This window comes from Pan troglodytes, chromosome 13 (assembly GCF_028858775.2).
Source record: "Pan troglodytes isolate AG18354 chromosome 13, NHGRI_mPanTro3-v2.0_pri, whole genome shotgun sequence".
In the NCBI taxonomy this organism is placed as follows: Eukaryota; Metazoa; Chordata; class Mammalia; order Primates; family Hominidae; genus Pan; species Pan troglodytes.
Window position 1 is genome coordinate 140,728,463 of NC_072411.2, and position 9,933 is coordinate 140,738,395.

The following is a 9,933-nucleotide window of genomic DNA, read 5'->3' on the forward strand; positions in this document are numbered from 1 at the left end:
TCCCAACTCAGGGTTGACAAAAGACACTTCCTGGTGCAGTGCTCAAACCTCAGACATAATCCTACAGATCTCCTGGTGCAGTGTCTGCACCTCAGGGATGATCCAAGACACCTCCTGGTGTAGTGCTTCCACCTCAGAGATTATTTAAGACACTTCTTGGTGCAGTGGTTACAACTCAGTTATCATCCAAGATACCTCCTGGTGTAGTGCTCCCTCCTCAGGGTTATCCAAAAAACCCCCTAGTGCAGTAGTCCCTTCTTGGGGATGAATGAAGACACCTCCTTGTGCAGCGCTCCCACCTCAGAGATTATTTAAGAAACCTCCTGGTGCAGTGCTCAAACCTCAGACATAATCCTACAGATCTCCTGGTGCAGTGTCTGCACCTCAGGGATGATCCAAGACACCTCCTGGTGTAGTGCTTCCACCTCAGAGATTATTTAAGACACTTCTTGGTGCAGTGGTCACAACTCAGTTATCATCCAAGATACCTCCTGGTGTAGTGCTCCCTCCTCAGGGTTATCCAAAAAACCCCCTAGTGCAGTAGTCCCTTCTTGGGGATGAATGAAGACACCTCCTTGTGCAGCGCTCCCACCTCAGAGATTATTTAAGAAACCTCCTGGTGCAGTGCTCACACCTCAGAGATTATTTAAGAAACCTCCTGGTGCAGTGCTCACACCTCAGGGATGATTCATGACACTTCCTGGTGCAGTGATCCTACCTCAGGGATGATCCAAGACACCTCCTGGTGCAATGCTCACACCTCTGAGATGATCCAAGATACTTGCTGGTACAGTGCTCAACCTTCAGGAATGATCCAAGACACCTCCTGGCACAGTGCTCACACTCAGGCATAATACAAGACACTTCTTTGTGCAGTGCTCACACCTCAAGGATGACCCAAGACACCTCCTGGAGTAGTGTTCTCTCCCTTGGGATGATCCAAGACAGCTCCTGGAGCAGTGCTCCCACTTCACGGATGATTCACACCCCTTTGGTCCAGTGCTCTTACCTTAGGGATGAGTCAAGACACCACCTGGTGAAGTGCTCCCACCTCAGGAATGATCTGAGATACCTCCTGGTGTAGTGCTCCTACCTCAGGGATGATGCAACATGCAAGACACTTCCTGGTGCAGTGCTCCCACCTCAGGGATGCTCCAAGACACCTCCTGGTGCAGAGCTCTCAATTCAGGGATGATCCTAGACACCTCCTGGTACAGTGCTCACACCTCACTTGTGATGCAAGACCCCTCCTCGTGCAGTACTCCCTCCTCAGGAATTAGCCAAGACACCTGCTGGTGCAGTGCTCACATGTCAGGCATGATTCAAGACACTTGCAGGTGCAGTGCTCCCACTTAAGTGATGATCCAAGACACCTCCTGGTGCAGTGCCCCTAACTCAGGGTTGATAAAAGACACTTCCTGGTACAGTGCTCAAACCTCAGGCATAGTCCTACAGATCTCCTGGTGCAGTGTCTGCACCTCAGGGATGATCCAAGACACCTTCTGGTGTAGTGCTTCCACCTCAGAGATTACTTAAGACACCTCCTGATGCAGTGGTTATAACTCAGTTTAACATCCAAGATACCTCCTGGTGTAGTACTCCCTCCTCAGGGTTATCCAAAAAACCTCCTGGTGGAGTAGTCCCTGCTCAGGGATGAACGAAGACACCTCCTTGTGGAGTGCTCCCACCTCAGAGATTATTTAAGACACTTCCTGGTGCAGTGGTCACACCTCAGGCATAATCCAAGAGACCTACTGGTACAGTGCCTGCACCTCAGGGATGATACAAAACATTTCCTGGTGCATGAATCACACCTCAGGCATGATATAATGTGTGAAATGTTCACACCTTATATAAGGTTCACACATTTAAGGGTAAAATGTTCACACTTCAGGTATGATGATCCAAAGACCTCCTGGTGAAGTGCTCTTACCTCTGGGAATATTCAAAACACCTCCTCTTACAGTATTCACCCCTCAGGGATGATTTAAGACACCTCCTGGTACAGTGATCACACCTCAGGCATGATCCAAGACACCTCTTGGTGTAGTGCTCACCCCTCAGGGAGGATCCAAGACACCTCCTGTTACAGTGCTCACACCTCAGGGATGATCCAAGACACTTCCTGGTGCAGTGATCACACCAAAGGGAAGATCCAAGACACCTCCTGTTACAGTGCTCACACCTCAAGGAGGATCACGCCTCAGGTATGATCCAAAACACCTCTTGGTGTAATGCTCCTTCTTCTGATGATTCATTCTGGCACAGTGCCTGAACCTCAGGGATCACCCAAGACATCTCCTGATGCAGTGTTTTTACCTCAGGGATTATCCAAGACATCTGGTGCAGTGCTCACAACTCAGGCATGATCCAAGATACCTCCTGGTGCAGTGCTCACACCTCAGGGATGATTCAAGACCCCTTTGGTGCAGTGCTCTTACCTCAGGGATGATTCAACATACCTCCTGATGATGTGCTCACACCTCAGGAATGATCCAAGACACCTCCTGGTGCAGTGCCTGCATCTCAGGGATGATCCGAGGCACCCTTAGGTGCAGTGCTCACACCTCTAGTATGATGCGTGGAATCTCACAAGCACCTAGTGATAAGAAAAGGATCATTTACTAAAGGAACTTGTGAGGCTGGCCTCAGAACTATCTGAACATTGTGTTAGAAAGGCCAGTATTTGTAATTCTTCAGGTGAAGAGTCTGTGAACCCAAGATTTTCTCCTAGCCAAAGTTCCTGCTTGTATAATGCAGCAGAAGACAATATCTCATGTAGGAGAACTTGTTTCCTGTGTATGCACTTTCTCAATTAAACAATGTCATCAACAGCAACAGCTGTTACTACTACATGAAGATTTATTTCAGCCAACCAAAAGATGAATCCAAATCATAAACTAAACATGGATTGGACAAAGAAAAGGTGGATGGTGAGCAGGGAATTCGTTTAAATGTGAAATTAAGTCCAAATAATAGTCTTGAGTCTGGACACACATCAGAACATAAACATTTCCCTGATCTAATCTAATCAGGTTTCCATGTGGCTGATGGAGATTGTAAAGTGCCACCAATGATAAGGTAAGTGTCACTCTCTAAGAAGCTGAAAAGTTTTATATTGCAGTCTGAATGTTTGTGACCCCCCAGACCCTATAAATTCATATATTGAAATTCTAACCCTTAAGGTGATGCTATTAGGTCATGGGGCCTCTGGGAGGTGAGTAGCTCATGAGGATGGTGCCTTCATAAATGGGATTAGTGCCCTTCTAAAAGGGGCCCAAAAGAGCTTATTGGTCCCTTCCACCATGTGAGGACACAGGAAGAAAACACTGTTTATGAGCCAGAAAAATGGCCCTCACCACACAGTGAGTCTGCCTTGATCTTGGCCTTTCAGGCTCCAGAACTGTGAGAAATAAATTTTTATTATTTACAGGCTACTTAGTTCATAGCGTTTTGTTATAGCAGCTGAACAGACCAAGGCAGACTACACGTCTATTGTGGAATTAGTCACATCTCTCTTCCCTTCTAGACTGCAGTCTCTCTGAGGACAGATGATTTATTCCGAGGACATATTTTGTTTTGTGTATGACTGAGCCACCAGCAGCAACATAACCTGGAACTTAGGGAATAATCAATAAGTATTTTCTGAATAAATGTTAATAATTTTAATAAGATAAAAATCACAACAGATTAACCAAAATGGCAAAAAATGTGCAGAGAATACCAACCAAAAATAGGATGCTGGGGAAGTTGGAATAAGTGTAATTCTGCTAATTTATTCACTTTGTTTTGTTAGAGTAGATCATAACGTTCAGAAACACAGGATAAGAAGTATTTTTAAAGTTATAAAAAGAATTAAGGCTGGGTGTGGTGGCTCATGCTTGGAATCCCAGCACTTTGGGAGGTCAAGGTGGGAGGATTGCTTGAGGCCAGGAGTTTGAGACCAGCCTGGGCAACATAGAGAGATCCCATCTCTAGAAAATTAAAAAAAAATTAGCTGGGTGTAGGTCTGTGCACCTGTGGTCCCAGCTGCTTGGGAGGCTGAGGCAGGAGGACCATTTGAGCCCAGGAGTTCTGGGCTGCAATGAGCTGTTATGGGGCCACTGCACTTTAGCTTCCTCATGATCCTTTTGACATCCCACTCCACACAGCAGAATTAACTTCTCCCCGTATTCATTTCCTTATATTTATATAAAAAAGAATTACAATGAAAACAACAACGATGACTGTATTCTTCCAAGGTATAGGAGAGGACAGAGAGAAAAGACAACCTAACAATATGTAAAACAACAATGGAAGAAAACCCCTAGGAAGCATCCCACCAGGAGATTGAAATAAGATCCTATAAGACCAAATGTACCAATTATAATTATAAATGTAAATGGGATAAATTTACCCATTTTAAGAAAAAGACTCTCGGGGGCCACATAAGCCCAAAGACTTTTTGTGTGTTTACAATAAGAAAAATGAACACAGAATCATGAGAATATTTCCAAGTAAATAAAAAAGAAAATAAAACCCAGAGTGAAGTAGGAGTCACGATATTAATACCAGAAATTTGAGTTCAAAGAGGAAAAACTGCATGAAGAGGGTTTCTTTTTGTTGGTAAAATGTTCAATCCATAATGAAGTTATATACTTCCATAAAACTAAATATAATAGTATTAATATTTATTTGAGAGGCCGGGCGTGTTGGCTTACGCCTGTAATCCCAGCACTTTGGGAGGCCAAGGCGGGTGGATCATGAGGTCAGGAGTTCAAGACCAACCTGGCCAAGATGGTGAAACCCCATCCCTACTAAAAATACAAAAATTAGCTGGGCGTGGTGGAGGGTGCCTGTAATCTCAGCTACTCGGGAGGCTGAGGCAGAGAATTACTTGGACCCGGGAGGCAGAGGTTGCAGTGAGATTGCACCATTGCACTCCAGCCTGGGGAACAGAGCGAGACTCCGTCTCAAAAAAAAAAAAAAAAATTATTTGCAGTGGGATTGGAACCACAGGGAGAAACTGGCAGCACTACAGCTGTGGGCACTCTTAATTTCCCAGTCCCTGGTAGGTTTTGGAGACGAAGATAAGTGGGCTTAACAGGTAATAATTGCTCCGTATTACTCAGAGTGTGGATGATGTCACATTACCTTTTCCCTCCAAATCAAATAAAATTTAGCCAAAACGTCCATATGCAAAGACTGGTAGCAAGTCTGACATTATTATTATTATTATTATTATTATTTTTTTTATTTTTTATTTTTTTTGAGACGGAGTCTCGCTCTGTCACCCAGGTTGGAGTGCAGTGGCGCGATCTCGGCTCACTGCAAGCTCCGCCTCCCGGGTTCACGCCATTCTCCTGCCTCAGCCTCCCGAGTAGCTGGGACTACAGGCGCCCGCTACCACGCCCGGCTAATTTTTTTTTTTGTATTTTTAGTAGAGACGGGGTTTCACCGTGTTAGCCAGGATGGTCTCGATCTCCTGACCTCGTGATCCGCCCGCCTCGGCCTCCCAAAGTTATTATTTTTTTCAATTGAAGCCTCACCCCTCCCTTGATCTCAACATGGGGACTACTTTCTGGACAAAGGGGAGAGACCTGGTCCTCTGTCCAAGGTGCGTTCTGCTGCTGCTGCCCCCTCCCAGGCCAGGTCTGTCCACTCAAAGCCTGGCAGCTCCAGCAGTGAGTCAAAGCCTCTGTGCCAAGTGGGGCCACAGGGATGCGGCCCCCCCGTCACCCCCACAGCCCCTTTGGCAGCCCTTCTACCCCAGGCCTGCAGCTGAGGGCCTGTCTGTTAGCTCTGCGGGTGGGCTGGAGGTGTGGTCAGTTACCTTTAGCTCCTATCTTGGTCCATTTGGGCCGCCGTAACAAAATACCGTACACGGCGTGGCTTAGGAACATCAGGAATGTGTGGCTCACAGTTCTGGAAGATGGAGGTCCGAGGTCGAAGGCCCAGCAGCTTCGGTGTCTGGTGCGGAACCGCCTTCCAGCTGGTAGGTGTCGTCTCTCAGGCCTCTTTGATGAGGAGCCTGATCCCATTCGTGAGGTTTCTGCCTCTGTGACCTCATCACCTCCTAATGTGAGGCCCCGCCCTCACTTGGGGATGAGGATTCCAGCATGTCAGTTTGCGGGGGACATATTTTGACCGTTGAACTCTTTAAAGCAAAGCCCTAATTTCTCCTCTTTCTTTCCTAGTGGGGCTGATGGCGCAGTGGGAAGAGTTTGACGGTCCAGATAGCCTAGTCCCAGACCCCAGACCACCAGAAATCCTGTTTAGGGGCTCAGTATTGAGAAACGCAATGTCTGGGTCCCCCTTCCTCAAGGCTGGGCAAGCGGCCCTGCCCCTGTGAGAGGTGCTGCCCCTGCTACTCAGCCCTGCCCTGCGGACGCAGTCTGCTGCGGGGGTTTCTTGGCAAATTAGCCAGCACATCAGGGTCTCGAGTATGCAAATAATGGAAGACTGACATGGAAGTAGTCTATGTTGTAACCATCCTTGCGACAGAGCCCACCTTACTTCCTGTGTCCCTGGATCCGCAATACATTCTAAATGCTGGAAACAGTAGAGGTCACATCTCCTAACTACAGTGTAATGACAGTCAAAATAAAAATTCAGGAATAAATTGGAACCAGAAGACTCGCTTCCTGGGAACTTAAAACAGTCATCTCATGGATAAAAGAGAAAAACCAAATCAGCAGTGACACAATATTTAGAAAAGAACAAAAAAGAAAAAGTTACATGCTAGAGCTTATTAGATGTAGCTTGGACTATACTGAGAAAATAATTCCACAGTTTAAAAACTGTTAAAGGAAATTAAGAAATCACTTGAAATAAAAGACAAACAAACCCAAGGAAAGCAGAAGTAAGGACTACAGATAACAGCAGAAATAATGAATTCAAAGATGGAAACAAGTGAATTGATAAATGAAGCCTGAGAGCTGACTCTAGAAAAATAGAATAGATAATCTACTAACTTGTTAACCAAGAAGAAATGTAAGAAAACACAAATTCCCCTCATAAGACTAGCCTTGGATAAACCAGAATTTACAGAGAACAATTCTTACCATTCTAAGTTAAAAGAGTTTGAAAATGTAGTTGAAGAAGGTAATTTTTGAAAAGTATGTATTATTAAAATTAATTGAAGAAGTGTTAACATATTCAAATGCACCACATCTGTAGAAACATTTGAGAAAGCTGTAAAAGAATCAATGCAACGAAGTGTAGCTTGTGTGTGTGTGCATGGTGTGTGAGAGTGTGTGCCTATATGAGCATGTGTGCATACATGTGCATATTTATGGGGTGTGTGTGCATGCTGTGTGTGTGTGCCTGTGTGCATGTGTGCACATGCATATGTGTGTGTGATGTGTATCATGCATGATGTGTGTGTACGTGGCAAGTGTATGTTCCTGTCTGTGCACGCATGTGCATGTGTGCATGGTGTGTGTGTGTATGTGTGTGTGTGTGTGTGTGTGTTTTAGCCTTCTGTAATCTTCCTCATGCTTTCCAAGCTCCTTCAAATGCAAGTAATAATAATCAAAGGAAAACGAAGCCCCGTATGTTTAGGGACAGTGCCATGCTTTGCTGACCAGGGTGCTGGCTGTCTACCGCTGGTCCAGACCCACCTCCATCCTCGCCACGCTCTGTGTTGCAGGAGGCTGACTGCATGGGCCAGACCCCAGCGGCTTCTCTGCTCTTTGGCTTCTGGTCAGGTTGGCAGCCAGGGAGAGAGAGTAGAAGGGGGCAGGAGCTGGGCAAGGCCGCCTGGCTCCCACCCTGTCTGTTGCTGTCATTTGCCTTCTACTTCTGCCTACACTCAAACGTCTCAACTTCTGCCCTTCTGCTGATGTCTCGGCTCCTCTCAGCCTGTGTGACAGACTTGGAGATGTGCCACCCAGATGCCCCTTCCAGGAAGAACTTGCTCCCAGCTTTGGGGAGTGGTCAGAACATGGCTTCCACCTGTTAGCTCTTCAGGATCTTCCCAGTGATGAGCCCCAACCGGCCTGGGTCAAGTTTTTCATGTCCAGCTAACACCCGGAGACTGGGAGAGGGTCTTGGGAGACCCGAGGTGGGATGCTGGATGGGTACTGTGCACTTGGGAGCTTCCAGACAGGCCTGTACCACAGTTGAACGTCTCCCTCCACCCGCTTCTCCCTCCTGTCCAGGTGCTGGACCCTCATAAACATCTTGTATCCTGACTTTGTCTCAACTCCTGCTTCTGAAAAACCCAACCCATGACAGGCGGGTCTCTCTCCAGCTCCCAACCCACGACAGGCGGGTCTCTCTCCAGCTGCCATTAGCTACTCCCGCAGCCCCTTGCCTTTCAGGACTGGGGTGGTAACTCCCAGCTGTCACCAGCCCCAAGATACTCTGGAGGGCCATCTCAGCGATTCCCAGCACAGGCTGCTGGCTGACAGTGGCACAGTTCAGGTCGTCCACTAGCTTTCTCTGCACACCACGATCCTGAGACAAGCTTGGCTCGGGGGTCCCACAGAACTGGACAGCCTGTTGGAAACGGGCTCCCGGGGATCGTACACTCACTCCCTAATGCTGGTCTGTGGGGTCGGAGGGGGCAGCAAAATGGTGGGTGGGAGGAGACCTCAAATGAATGCCTGCTTCACAGAGGAAGTCTCCACGATGTTTTGTTTAACTACTGCATTCTGAGCAGTCACCCTGCTGGAAGAGAAGATCCTCGCTCCGGGCCCCACAGCTTCCCCACAGAGCCGGGATATTGGAATAGCGTAAATGACCTTCCTTTCCCCAAAATGCCCCCAGAAGGCCCTTGCCCTCCGTCTTGTCTCACTTGTGTCAGAGGGCCTGCTGCCAGCAGGGCTGCCTCCCAGGGTCTGTCCCAGCACAGGGCGCCCTTTAGGTTGTGTGTTTCACACTGCAACAGGCAGGGCCTTGCAGGCAACAGAGGAGCTTGCAGATGGGGTAATTTGGGAGCACTGTGCCTGGGTGTCTCTGGGTCAGGCAGGAAAGTGGTCAATGGCAGGGAGGCCCCACGAGGACAGTCAGGCTGGGTGCATGGGAAAGGCCCCCGCCGAAGGGGCAGACTGGCCTGGGCTGTGGGGATGTGAAGGAAGGAATGAGGCTGGAAGAAGAGGGCTAGGGTCTCTAGCTCATCTTGGTTTGACTGGGACTTCATTGGTTTTAAAAGGGAAAGTCCTGCATTCAGGGAAACAGTCCCCTCTCCACCCCGAGGCCCAGGCAAATGGGAGGGAATTGGTCACTCTGAAGCGGGGCTGGGTCTAGTGTGGTTGGAGTCGGGGAGATCCTAGGGGAGTGGCTCCGTGGGGCTGGGTGTGTGTGGGGTGCGGTCAGGGGCTGAGCTGTACTCCCAAGGAGGTCAGGCTGGAAGGGCAAGTCAGGGTGGGGTCCCAGAGGGCCTACTGATGGACCCCGACTTCATTATACATCGATTAAATAGGGCTGGGCGTTGCCCTGTCCAGCTTTGCGCAGAGTTCACACTAAGCTGTTCACACTGGGAGCAGCCAGTTGCTTGCATTGCATTCCTTAACTGGTCCAGCCTTGTGCAGATTGGCCTGCTGGAGTGGGCTCTGCCTTGAGGTGTAAGAACCGGGTGCAGACCCCAGCTCAGCCCCAACTCCCCGTGAGAATTGGGGGCCATGCCTTGCCTGTCTGCCCCTTGATTTTCTCCTTGTAGAATGGGTGCTGGATTTTGCTGCCCAAGGCCCTGCCCAGAACAGCACTTCCTGACTCTTGCACTGGGTCTTTCTCTGGCCCAGCTGAGGTCCCTGAGCCCACACCTGCCGCCTGCAGAGCTCCATCGCCTTGGCGGCTACCAGGGCTCCAATCTGGTGCTCGGCCCTTCCTCCCCTGGCCTCCCTCTTTGTGTCCAGGAACTGGCTTCCCTTACCTCGCCTCTAGTCCTGGCCTCACTCAGGGAGTGAGGGTCTTCTGGGCCCCTCCAGGGCTCCGGGGCTGGTGTCCTGC

General features: G+C 48.8%; 1 long non-coding RNA gene across 1 annotated transcript; it reads left to right on the forward strand.

Moving 5' to 3' along the window:
* The first annotated feature begins 5,837 nt into the window (after positions 1 to 5,837).
* Positions 5,838 to 8,174, forward strand: LOC134808025 (uncharacterized). The gene is made up of 2 exons (XR_010149958.1): positions 5,838 to 5,974; positions 6,177 to 8,174. It is a non-coding gene; the product is annotated as an uncharacterized LOC134808025 (long non-coding RNA).
* The last annotated feature ends 1,759 nt before the right edge of the window (positions 8,175 to 9,933 follow it).